Genomic DNA, 13,529 nt, shown 5'->3' on the forward strand with positions numbered 1-13,529 from the left:
ATGGGCCCCAGCTATGCCTGTCCCTTTGTCGTCTACATGAAACAGTCCATCTTCCGCAGTCCCTCTTGTTCCTCTGCTACATGGATGACTGCACTGGCGCCACCTCGTGCTCCCACGAGGAGGTTGAGCAGTTTATCAACTTCACCAACACACATTCCACCCCGATCTTAAATTCACCTGGACCATCTTTGATACCTCCCTCTCCTTCTTGGACCTCTCCATCTCCATCTCCATCAACACTGACATCTACAAACCCACCGACACCCACAGCTACCTGGATTACGCTTCCTCCCACCCTACCTCCTGCAAGAATGCTATCCCTTATTCCCAATTCCTCCGCCTCCACCGCATCTGCTCCCAGAAGGACCAGTTCCACCATAGAACACACCAGATGGCCTCCTTCTTTAAAGACCACAATTTCCCCTCTCATATGGTTGATGATGCCCTCCAGCACATCTCATCCACTTACCGCCCCTCCGCCCTCAAACCCCATCCTTCCAAATGCAACAAGGACAGAACCCCCCCCCCCCCCCCCCCTCCAGTCCTCACCTACAACCCAAACAAACTCAATATACATTGCATCATCCTCCGCCATTTCTGCTACCTACAAATGGACCCCACCACCAGAGATATATTTCCCTCCCCACCCCATCTGCTTTCCTTAAACACCGTTCCTTCCACGACTCCCTCATCAGGTCCATGTCCGCCCACCAAACCACCCTCTCCTGCCACCGCAGGAATTGCAAAACCTGCACCCACATCTCTCCCCCTCACCTCTGTGCAAGGCCCCAATGGAGCCTTCCACATCCATCAAAACTTCACCTGCACTTCCACACATGTCATGTACTGCATCTGCTGCTCCCAATGCGGTCTCCTGTATATTGGGGAGACAGGATGCCTACTCGCAGACCACCTCAGAGAACTTCTCCGAGACACCCGCACCAACCAACCCCACTGCCCCAGGGCCAAACACTTCAATTGCTCCTTCCACTCCGCCAAGGACATGCAGGTCCTGGGCCTCCCCCATTGCCACTTCCTAACCACCTGATGCCTGGAGGAAGAACGCCTCATCTCCCACCTCAGAACCCTCCAACCCCATGGCATCATTGTGGGTTTCAGCAGTTTCCTCATTTCCCCTCCCCTCACCTTATCCCAGATCCAACCTTCCACCTATCTGCTCCACCATCCCCTCCGACCTATCACCATTACCCCCACTTCCATCCACCTATCGCACTCTCAGTTACCTTCCCCCCAGCTCCAATCCCCTCCCATTTATCTCTCCACCCCCTAGGCTCCCAGCCTCATCCCTGATAAAGGGTTTTTGCCTGAAATGTCAATTCTCCTGCTCCTTGGATGCTGCCTGACCTGCTGTGTTTTTCCTGCACCACACTCGCGACTCTAATCTCCAGCATCTGCATTCCTCACTTTCACCAAGCTACTGAAGCTGCCTGGAAAACCGTCAACTTGCAGAATATTTCAGAGAACATCTCCGGGACACAAACCCAATCAGCCTCATGGTCCTGTGGCTGAACACTTCAGCTCCCACTCCCACTCTGCCAAGGACATGCAAGTACTGGGCGTCCTACACCGCCAAATTTAGCCACCTGATAACTGGAGGAAGAACGCCTCATCTTCCATCTTCTACCCTCCAATCCACTGTCGATTTCACTAGTTTCCTCATGACCCAACCCCCCACCTTATCCCAGATCTAAATCTCCACCACGACACCGCCCTCTTGAAATGTCCTACCTATTCATCGTCCTTCCCACCTATCCGCTCCACCCTACCCTCCAACCTATCACCATCACCCGCCACCTTCATGACCTACTGCATTCCTAGCTACCTTCCCCCCCAGCCTTGCCCCCTCCCAATTATCTCTCAATCCCCTTGGGCCTCCTCCCACATTCTGCATTGGAAAATGTAAGGATTGGCACATTCTAGATGCCAATGTCCATGGACAAGATGTGCATGCAGCAGGTTTCCAAAGATCATGCCCTTCATACCCGACAAGTTGGCCATATGCAACTTGGAGATCCGAGTTGAATTCACCAAATAACCCGCTCACCCAGTTTCCATGTCCATATCGATGTGAAAGGATCTGAATGAGGTGATTTGAGTCATTAACAAGGTGTTTAACCAGCTGTAAGCCCCCTTCATTGCAAATGTGTCCCTGCCTAGCAAGAAACTCATCTTATCACTTACAAGATGATGCAAGTTGCACAAGATGGGCCTCACCAGAGTTCTCATTTGATTCTGTCACAAATCTTGCTCAGTCCATGTTACTCAGACCCCTATAAGATTCACCCATTAGCTTTGCAACGTTTAAGAGGCATTTGGATGGGTATATGAATAGGAAGGTTTTGGAGGGATATGGGCCAGTTGCTGGCAGGTGGGACTAGATTGGGTTGGGATGTCTGGTCGGCATGGACAGGTTGGACTAAAGGGTCTGTTTCTATGCTGTACATCTCTATGACTCTATGATAGATGCTGCCTGAATTTTCTCAACACTTTTAATTTTTACCTCAGATTTCCATCATCCATAGTATTTCTTTCACACACAATAAATGGTTAGTTGACTAACGGGGCTTGTCTTGGAGTAATGACCATGATTCCACAGAAGGTAGTAGGACATTTGGGCAAAGTGGTTAGGAAAGCATAAGTGATGACAGTGGGCAGCATGGTGGCTTAGTGGTTAGCACTGCTGTTTCACAGTGTCAGGGAACCGGGTTTGATTCCCACCTTGGGTGATGGTCTGTGTGGAGTTTGCACATTCTCCCCATGTCTGCATAGGTTTCCTCCAGGTGGCCCAGTTTCCTCCCAAAATCCAAAGATGTGCAGGTCAGGTGAATTGGCCAAGTTAAGTTGCTCCGTAGCGTTCAGGGATATGTAGGTATGGTGCATTAGGGGCAAATGTAGGATAGGGGAATGGGTCTGGGTAGTTTAATCTTTGGAGGGTTGGTATGGACGTGTTGGGCCGAATGACCTATTTCCACACTGTAGGGATTCTATGATTTCCTTTATTAGCCAAGGCTCAGAAAATAGCAAAGAACTTAATACTCGAATTTGATCAGACAAAAATGAGGGCATTGCTAGAGCACTGTGTCCAATTCTGGTCACCACTTGCAGGAAAGATGGTCTCACACCACCCAGGGTCAAGGAAGTTTCTGAGAATATTGCCAGGAATGAGAAATTATAGCTGATGGAATCACCTGGATTGGTTATGTTAAACAAATACTCAGAATGCTGGAGAAACTCAGCAGATCTGGCAGCAACTGTGGAGAGAGAAACAGAGTTGACATTTCAAATCTGGTCTGACTTTTTTCAGGAAGACTATGTTCTTTATCTTTGGAATGGAGCAGGTGCAATGGAAATATAATAGAGGGGCCTAGAAAGAGGAGATAGGGTGGAAATATACTCTTTAGGGACATCACGAGATGGGCCCATAGATTGGAAGTACTGGCAGAACAATTACAGCGGAGTTTAAGAGAATGTTTTTTCACTCGACGTTGATGAAAATCTGGAACTCGCAGCCTACAAGGATAATAAAGGCAGTAAACACTCATCACATTTAAGAAATCCTCCAAGTGCCACAGACCAAGAGATGACCTTGTTTCCTCCTATGTTCTGATTTTGCACTCGATTGCTTGCTGGGTTTGTTGAATACAGCGTAACTACTCCTGTCTGGCTCCTGTAGTCTGAATCAAGCAGTACCACAGAATCTCTGAAAGCTGTCAGCGCAGGAGGCCATTCGGCCCACTGAGTTTACATCAGCTCTCCAAATGAGCATTTCACATAATGCCATTCTCCTACCTTTGTCCTGTAACCTTGGGAATGATTCCTTTTCATGTAATTAACCATTTAAATGTCTTTTCAAAACTCAATTATACCTGTCTTGACTGCACTCTCAGGCAGCGCATTCCAGACCTTAACCACTTCTTTGCTCAAGTCATTTTGCATCCTTTGCCAATTACTTTAAATCAATGCCCATTTGTTTGTGTAGCATTCACAGGTGGGAACAATTTCCCCTTATCTACTCTGTCCAGACCCTCCATAGTTTTAACAATGCCTGCTCCTTGTGGGTCTACGTTATATGTTCTCTGGGCTTTTGTCCAGAATTTCTGCACGAACTACATTTAAATTATGATTAAACATTCATTGAATGTCAGTCAACACTTTGTGGAGAAGCCTTTCAGAAGTTATCGCTGTGTGATTACTAATGGAACAACAATGATCCCAACAGTCGCCTTCCTTCTGGGCATTTTCCATCAGACTTTTAGCAACGTGCAATTTCACCTTGTTTAATTACCCTTGGGAGAAGGCGGAACTCAATAATAACACGTCTTTGTAAAGTGTTATTCAGATAAAATTAATACTGAGGTTATATAATCAATGATAATAAATATGGTGAACCCGAACGTATTGACAGACTATGAATTTTTCTTCCTGAACCATACTAGCAATTAACTGTCAGCACCCAGGAGTCTGGAACATGCTTTGTCGACTGAGTTAACAGTAATAAATATCTGGAGTCTGAGGATTAGCTTAGTGATACCACTTCGAGGCTGGGTCAAATGGTTTGTTGCCAACGTGTGAATGATAAATAAACTAGAGCTAATAAAAGTATAATTAACCGTGGAATCTGTCTTTGACGCGTAGCAGAAGGTGTAGCCTGAGGTCAGATAGGGGTTGAGTTTAATGAACTGTGTTAGTGAATAGAAGATTCATTCCCTTGTGAATTAAGTGGAAGTGATACATGGCATAGTAAAGAGTTTTAAAATGTGCCTATTTTTGAGTAAACTGGTTTAAACTATCTGTGTCAGTATTTTACTGAAGTAGGGGAGTGGGAACCTTCATTACCCAGTATTTTTCCTGCTTCCGGTGTTTAGGAATCTCCCTTTACACCTACAGAAAACCTGGATCATCAGTGAAGATCCACAGGATGTAGGAAAGAGGCAAAATGATATTATTTTGCACTTCAGGCTATCACTTTGGTTTGTTTGCAAGTCTATAAAGTACCAAATGGTGTTCTTGTTACAGATTTTACAGAACCCTAGCTCTGACTTGTCAGGCTGCCAGCATACGTATGAAATGAAGTGTTAATGATTTCAGAGCAAGTTGGGGGACAAGGTGACAATAACAAAATGTTATGTTAGTCCAAATGCTTTAGATTAGAACAACAACTTGCAATTACATAGCACTTTTAATGAAACATGACTGGTCGCTCCACAAGACATCAGACAAAATTTTGGACTGAGCCAAAGAAGCAGAGGTAGGAGTAGTGACTAAATAATTCCATCATAGGCTTTATGGAAAGTGTTAAAAGAAGAGCAAGTGATGAAGAGATAGAGCCATTAAAGAGGGAATTCAAGAGCCTTAGGGCTTTATGCCTGGAGGCATGATTACTGTTGACTCCATCTACACTTCTCGTGGAAGCATGAATATCGTTGATGGATCTACACTTCTCGCTGGGTTGGAAAGTCAGCCAACATCATCAAAGACCCCTTCCCCTCCCACCCCCAATTATAATCTCTTCCAACCTCTTCTGTCAGGCTGAAGATACAAAAGCTTAAAATCACAAAGTTTCAAGAACAGCTTCTTCCCCACTGTTATTAGCCTTCTGAATGAACTTCCCAAATTTTACATTTAATGCTTATCTTGTGCACCTTCTCCGCAGCTGTAACATTGTATTCCTCACTCTGTTCTATTACCCTAATACACTTTGTTCATATGATCTGTCTATACTGCACGCAAAACAAAACTTTTCACTGTATGTAGGTACATGTGACAATAATCAATTCGAATCATTTCAAAAGATAGGACAAAGGGAGTGAGGGATTCAATAGAGGCTTGAATTAGAACAATGCAGAGTTCTTTTAGGTTATGATTTGGAGGTGCAGGTGTTGGACTGGGGTGTACAAAGTTAAAAATCACACAACACCAGGTTATAGTTAAACAGGTTTATTTGGAAGCACTAGCTTTCAGGGCACTGCTCCTTCTGACACAACCACCTGATGAAGGCGCAGTGCTCCGAAAGCTAGTGCTTCCAAATAAACCTGTTGAATTATAACCTGGTGTTGTGTGATTTTTAACTTTCGTTTAGGTTAGTAAGGCTGCAGGAGGTTACGGAAGCACAACACAATGGCTATGGAGTGATTTAAACACAAGGATCAAAATCCAAACCGTGAGGGGCTGGAAGCCAATGCAAGTTAGCAAACATAGTGAGGACAGATGAGTGGGGCTTGCTCGATTGAATGCAGGCAACATAGTTTGCATAGAGTCTGAGGAGCTAGGCACTACATTAGAAAAAGCAGAAGCACAAGGGTGGCAATCTCTGGATTTTTACCTGATCCGCATGCAAGTTTGCATAGAGTAAATAAAATGAGAGAAGTGAATGGGTGGTTGAAAGGAGGTTGGTGTGGGGTTACAGTCTGTGGGGCACTGATACCTAGGGAAAATGGGGGCTGTTCTGTTAGGATGGATCTGGGATCAGCGTGTTGACAAGTTGTATGACTTGAGAAGGAAGGGCTAATATGGGGAAAAAAATTGAGTAACTTAAAGAGAAATGGCAAGCCACTAAATCAAGTTAGCAATAAAGGTGATGATATGTAGTGTGCAAGAAGGGACAGTGATTGGAACAAAGTATGACAACAGATAGGGCCTAAGTTCTTAAAAAAATGTAAAACAAAACAGAAGTAAGGTTTCTGTAACTAAGTAATTATAGCATTTGTATTAAAACAGATGAATTGTCAATAGAGAATCATATACATGACCGGATAATCATTACAGAAGTTTAACTATAAGGAGATCAAGGATGGAACTTTACGGTCCAAGAAAATGAGACATTCAACAAGGACAGAAAGTCAGGAAAAGCTGGTATTGCTCTCGTCATTGGAAAGAATGTAGAAATTAATCAATCACTAAATAGAAAGGGTGCAACCTGGATGCAGGAATCGAGAAAGCTGGAGGGAAGCAAAGTACATCTACTTTAAAATTATAAAGGACGGCAGACCACAAAAATGTGTGAGGCTTTTTAACCTCACCCAACAAAATGATTGCAGTTAGCAGAGGGTGCAAAGCCAGTTTAGAATCACAAAGAAAAGTCACACACCGTTTTAAGGAATAATCACTGTAAATAGATAGAGCAGAGAACTGTTCAGAACCATAAACAGGCAAGATTACTGTGGAATGTGTAATATGAAAGGATTGATTAACTTTAGAAAGTATGTGATTGTACCGACCAGAGACGTGTCTGGTTTTACATAGCAGAGCACTGGAATAGTTTCGGCTGCTATGTTGATCTGAATCTCTGAGTGCTGTGCAGAATTATAAAGTGTGTAACTGTATAAGACAAACGACAATTGAGACAGCAATGTCCTTGCACATTTGTACAATATTTTTCAGGGATCCCCAAATGTTTCCAACTCCAGGGTTAGGTGAACACTATAATAATTTAAAGGGGGCATTGGTATACTGTAGGGATGGATGTCCTTCATTTTAGAGTTCAGGATTAGATTAGTTGGAAGTAGCAAGGTGCAGAAAACATTGGTGGGATTTGCTTCTAGGTGACCAAACAGCAGTGGTGATGTTTATCACAACACGAATAAGGAAGTTAAAAATCACACAACTCAGGTTATAGTCCAACAGGTTTATTTGGGATCACTAGCTTTCGGAGCACTGCTCCTTCATCAGGAGGTTAAGGAGCAGTGCTCAGAAAGCTAGTGCTACCAAATAAACCCGTTGACTATAACCTGGTGTTGTGTGATTTTTAACTTTGTACACCCCAGTCCAACACCGGCATCTCAAAATTGTGACTAATAAGGAAACTTGAGATAGTGTAACAAGGGGAATATAAAGTAAAGTTGCCATCATCCTACTTCTCATTAGAGAGAGAGAGAGAGAGAAGACTCGTGGTGGTTTAACCTGAGGGTGACCATTCCTCAGTTGAGGGACTAGGTTGAGAAGGCGAATCCTTCAAGATTAACAATAGCAGCTAAAACTATTCCTGAGAGGTAGCCACAGATAGTGCAGAATTAAACCCACGCTGTCAGTGTTACTCTGCATCGCAAAGCAGCTATCCAACCAACTGAGCTAACCAACCCCTCCACTGATGCTGCTAGACCTACTGAGTTTCTCCAGCAATTTTTGTGCTTATTTTGAATTTCCAGCATCAGCAGTTCTTTATTTGATTTTACCTCTCTACATGCAAACTGAGTAAAACTGATTCGCGCTAAGGTTATGGGATGAATTACTGGAATGTCTGTGAGATGCTTTTCTGGAGTGTTATGTTGAGGAACCAACCAGGTCCAAGATTATGTACCAAGAACGATTTTATTCAATTTTTTAAATAGAAGATCCTTTCTGAAAGGGTTACTATAATACCATAAAATTTCATGTTAAACCTGAAAGTGACAAGAGTTCAGAGAGGTGAGTTAGATGTGGCAGATTTGGAAACCATGTTAAATTGTGTATTAGTAGATAAGCACTGATTAACATTTAAAGAACTAGGGCAGCACAGTGGCTCAATGGTTAGCACTGCTGCTTTACAGTGTCAGGAACTTGGGTTTGATTCCAATCTTGGGCGACTGTCTTTGTGGGTTTCCTCCCACAATCCAAAGATGTGCAGGTTAGGTGAATCGGCCATGCTAAATTGCCCATAGTGTTAAGGGATGTTAGGTTAGGTGCATTAGTCCGGGGTAAATGGAGGATAATAGGGAATGGGTCTGGGTGGGTTACTTTTTGGAGAGTTGGTGTGGGCTGAAGAGCCTGTTTCCACACTGTAGGGATTCTATAAGAAAAAAAAATAGCTAATACATAGGTAGTCATGATCATAAGATGTAAAAACAGAAGTAGCTCATTCAGCCCATTGAATTTTTCTCTGCTATTCAATGAGGTCATGGCTGATCTGATAATCTTCGAGAGAAAGTCAGGGCTGATTCCTGAAGAAGGGCTTATGCCCGAAACGTCGATTCTCCTGTTCCTTGGATGCTGCCTGACCTGCTGCACTTTTCCAGCAACACATTTTCAGCTCTGATCTGATAATCCCCAATTCCACTTTCTGCCTTTTCCCTATAACTATTTGATCACTTATAGATGAAATATCTGTCTATTTCAGCCTTGAATATACTTGACAAATCAGACTCGACAGCCCTGTGTAGTAAAGAATTCCAGAGATTGACTGCACTCAGAGACAACATTGCTCCTCATCACTGTCTTGAGATGACACTGGCAGCTGGGGACGAGTGGAGTTCCACAGGGGTCAGTGTTGGGACCACAGCCATTTCATGTCATACATTACTGACCTGGATGAAGGAGCTGAGGGCATGTTTGCCAAGTTTGCTGATGACATGAAGATAGATGAAGGACAGGTAGTGCTGAGGAAGCAGGGAGGCTGCAGAAGGACTTTGGCAAGCTATGGGAGAGGGCAAGGAGTGGCAGATGGAAAACAATGTGGGAAAGTGTGAGGTAGGAAGAATAGAGATGGAGACTTTTTCCAACATGTGGAAATGTGAAGTACAAAAGGGCTTGGAAATCCTAGTTCAGCATTCAATTATGGTTAACATGTAGGTTCAGTTGGCAGTCAGGAGGATAAGTGCAATGTTAGCATTCATTTTGAAAGGGTTAGAATGCAAGTGCAAGATGTGCTGCTGAGGCTGTATAAGGCTCTGGTCAGAGAGCATCTGGAATATTCTGAACATTACGGGTCATGCATCTAAGAAAGGGTGTGCTGGCCTTGGGAAAGGTGCAGAGGAGATTTTCAAGAATGATCCTGAGGATGAAGGACTTGTTATATGAGGAGCGTTTGAAGACTCTGGGTCTGTATTCAATGGAGTTTGGAAGAATGAGAAGGGATTCTCAAATAAATTTACAGAACACTGAGAGGACTGGATAGAGTGGACACAGAGAAGATGCTTCCACTGGTAGGACAGACAAGGACCTGAGAGCACAGCCTCAGAGTGAAGGACCCTTCAGAACTGAGAGGAGGAGGAATTTTTTCAGTCGGGGTGATGAATCTGTGGAACTCGTTGCCACAGAAGGCTGTGGAGACTAAGTCATTGGGTGTATTGAAGACAGAGATAGATTCTTAATTAGTAAGGGGATCAAAGGTTACAGGGTGGAGAATGGGGTTGAGAAGCATATCAGTCGTGAGCAATTAGCGGAGCAGACTCAAAGGGCCAAATGGCCTAATTCTGCTCCTATGTCTGATTTTCTTAAATATGTGACCCCTTTTTCTGAAATGTATCCTTTTATGGGAAGTGAGGGTTATTGGCAAAGCTTGCATTTGTTTCCCATCTCTAACTGTCCTTGTTCTGTTTGAAATGGATGTTGTTGCATGGGTAAAGTGTAAGTAGCTTGTGTGGAGTGCCTGTGTTTTTTACCAGACAACATTCTTGAGCTTCTGTTAACAGCTTCTTAACTTCACAGGAACACTATATTACAATAAGTTATAATGTGAGCCCAGTTTTAACTAGATCACTCACCAGAATGGGGATTAAAGGGAGGCCACATAAAGAGGAAACATTAGCCTAAGCTCAAAGACACACATTTGCAATCACAATGGAACAATGGGTAGAATTGTGGAAAAAAATCCTGTGACAGTCTGGATTGCCATGGAATAAAAACAAAAGCTGCATTGACTTAATGTTCTTTGCCTTGGTTACATGGACTTGGGGTGGGTAACTGTCTTACACAGTCATTTTTGACTGGTTTACCGACCAATAAATTAATTCTAACCAAGTATCTTGGCTTCTCCCTGTCATATGTTACACCACATGCCCATTACTGTTCATTCAGTCTTTCACTCAGTGAAATGTACTTGAAAGTCAATGGATAAATCACTTTGTGACGTGAACTGGGCTACAGTTAGTGCAGCTAATGATAATGTTCTTTGTGTTTGATGGCAGATGGCCTTGCAATAAAGAGAGGAATGGAAAAGTATACTACATGTTCCTTCATAGATTAGGTCCAAAATAGCAGTAAATTCTATCATGAATAGCTATACCTTTTGCAGAAAACGCGTAGGTAGAAGGAACATGGTGTGTAAATGTCACATTATATCAATTTTATCTGTAATTTCTACACAGACAGCAATCTGACCAGAAAGGGAACAAACTTTCTCAAGACCAGTAATAAAGAGAGACAGAGTTTCAAACCTTTATGCTTGAAGAATGTGCAGCGATCAAAATAGAAGACAATGGACTTTAAAAAGCAGTGGCAATCACAGCTCTGAGCTCTTCATTCAGATTTTGATTGTGCTTTTGATAAAGGCTTCAGCTTTAAATGTGTTTCAAACAGTGGAGTGAGAAACAATAAAGTAGGAATGTGTGAGAAGCTGAATACATTCAGGAAACATGTGGTGGTGGGGGGTGTCCATTGCACTTCTTTATGTGCTGACTGAAAATAAACACTTTAAATTACAGCAATTTTACTGAATCTGTGAGTTTAACTGTGAATGCTATCGATCTGTGGTGGTTGTGATGTAATAAGCAATGTTCCCAATTATAACAGGTGACTCAGAGCTTCATAAAGTCATAAGTTCATTAAGGAATCGAAAAAGTCATTCAGCTATCAGAACTCATTTCCAGGAATACTTGACACTTTGGACCTTGTAGCATGTGAATCCTTCTTAAACATATCCTTGATTTACATCTCCCACCCCCACTACTCTCTGAATGAGAAAGAACATTCAAAAGCCAGCCTTACATTAAGAACCATTGTCTCCTTGGTCATTTCCTATGGTTTATTTTGAAGTTATAGACATTTCTGTGCCAGTTATTATCTCACTAACCTGTAAAACTGCTTCATTGATGCCTCAAAACTTTTCGGGTTTTCTCTGATATTTCAACCTCTTGATATTAAGGGTGAACATCTCGCTACATTTTGCATTTTTATGTTTCCCTGGTGGTTCTATTCTTTTTTCTGAGGACATTCTGATTTCCTGGTTACATATCTTTTTCTCCTTTGTTTTCTTTATTCTCCTCATGTTTGTGTGTGCAGGTGCAAGATACAGTGAAAGACGCCAAGTGAAAATAACTTTATTAACATTCCATCACCAGAAAGGTCACCCATGTGGACAATGTCCCAGTGACAAGCAGAGCCCACAGCGAGCAATGCTGATTGAAAAAGTTGATGGGGACGGTAGGGTCTAAATCAAAAAAAGAATTGGAGGGGGAAATAAAGCACTCTATTCCCCACGGTGCCCAGTTTCCCTAAAGAGGCCAAGAGTATTAGTAGACACCGCATGCTCCATCTCCAGGGACAGCACGTCCCGTCCCTGGTGGTACTATGGCCAGAGCTGGGTGCAGTATTCAAATTAAGGTTTCATTGGAGCACTTTACAATTTATTCATAACTGACTCTTATCTCACATCTGACTGATTTTTCTATGTAGTTTGAATGGCCTTATTAATTGCTGTCCTGCATGGCTGGATATCATTGACTTAGAGTCATAGAGGTGTACAGCATGGAAACAGACCCTTCGGTCCAACCCGTCCATGCTGACCAGATATCCCAACCCAATCTAGTCCCAGCTGCCAGCACCCGGCCCAGATCTCTCCAAACCCTTCCTATTCATATACCCATCCAAATGCCTTTTAAGTGTTGCAATTGTACCAGCCTCCACCACTTCCTCTGGCAGCTCATTCCATACACGTACCACCCTCTGTGTGAAAAAGTTGCCCCTAAGCTCTCTTTTATATATTTCCCCTCTCACCCTAAACCTATGCCCTCTAGTTCTGGACTATCCGACACCAGGCAAAAGAAGGAAGGTGAGCAGAATTGCACACAATATTCCAACAGTGGCCTAACCAATATCCTGTACAGCCGCAACATGACCTCCCAACTTCTGTACTCAATACTCTGACCAATAAAGGAAAGCATACCAAAGGCCTTCTTCACTATCCTATCGACATGCAACTTTGTTTTCAAGGAGCTATGACCCTGCACTCTAAGATCTCATTGTTCAGCAACTCTCCCTAGGACTTACCATTAAGTGTGTAAGTCCTGCTAAGATTTGCTTTCCCAAAATGCAGCACCTCGCATTTATCTGAATTAAACTCCATCTGCCAATTCTCAGCCCATTGGCCCATCTGGTCCAGATCCTATTGTAATCTGAGGTAACCTTCTTCACTGTCCACTACACCTCCAATTTTGGTGTCATCTGCAAACTTACTAACTGTACCTCTTATGCTCGCATCCAAATCATTTATGTAAATGACAAAAAGTAGAGGATCCAGCAGTGATCCTTGTGGGACTCCACTGGTCACAGGCCTCCAGTCTGAAAAACAACCCTCCACCACCACCCTCTGTCTTCTACCTTTGAGCCAGTTCTGTATCCAAATGTCTAGTTCTCCCTATATTCGGTGAGATCTAACCTTGCTAACCAGTGTCCTATGGGGAAACTTGTGGAACCCCTTAGTGAAGTCCATATAGATCACATCTACCGCTCTGCCCTCATCAATCCTCTTTGTTACTTCTGCAAGAAACTCAATCAAGTTTGTGAGACATAATTTCCCACGCACAAACCCATGTTGA

This window comes from Chiloscyllium plagiosum, unplaced genomic scaffold (assembly GCF_037043375.1).
Source record: "Chiloscyllium plagiosum isolate Xiang-an unplaced genomic scaffold, Cpla_swu_hap1 HiC_scaffold_25, whole genome shotgun sequence".
In the NCBI taxonomy this organism is placed as follows: Eukaryota; Metazoa; Chordata; class Chondrichthyes; order Orectolobiformes; family Hemiscylliidae; genus Chiloscyllium; species Chiloscyllium plagiosum.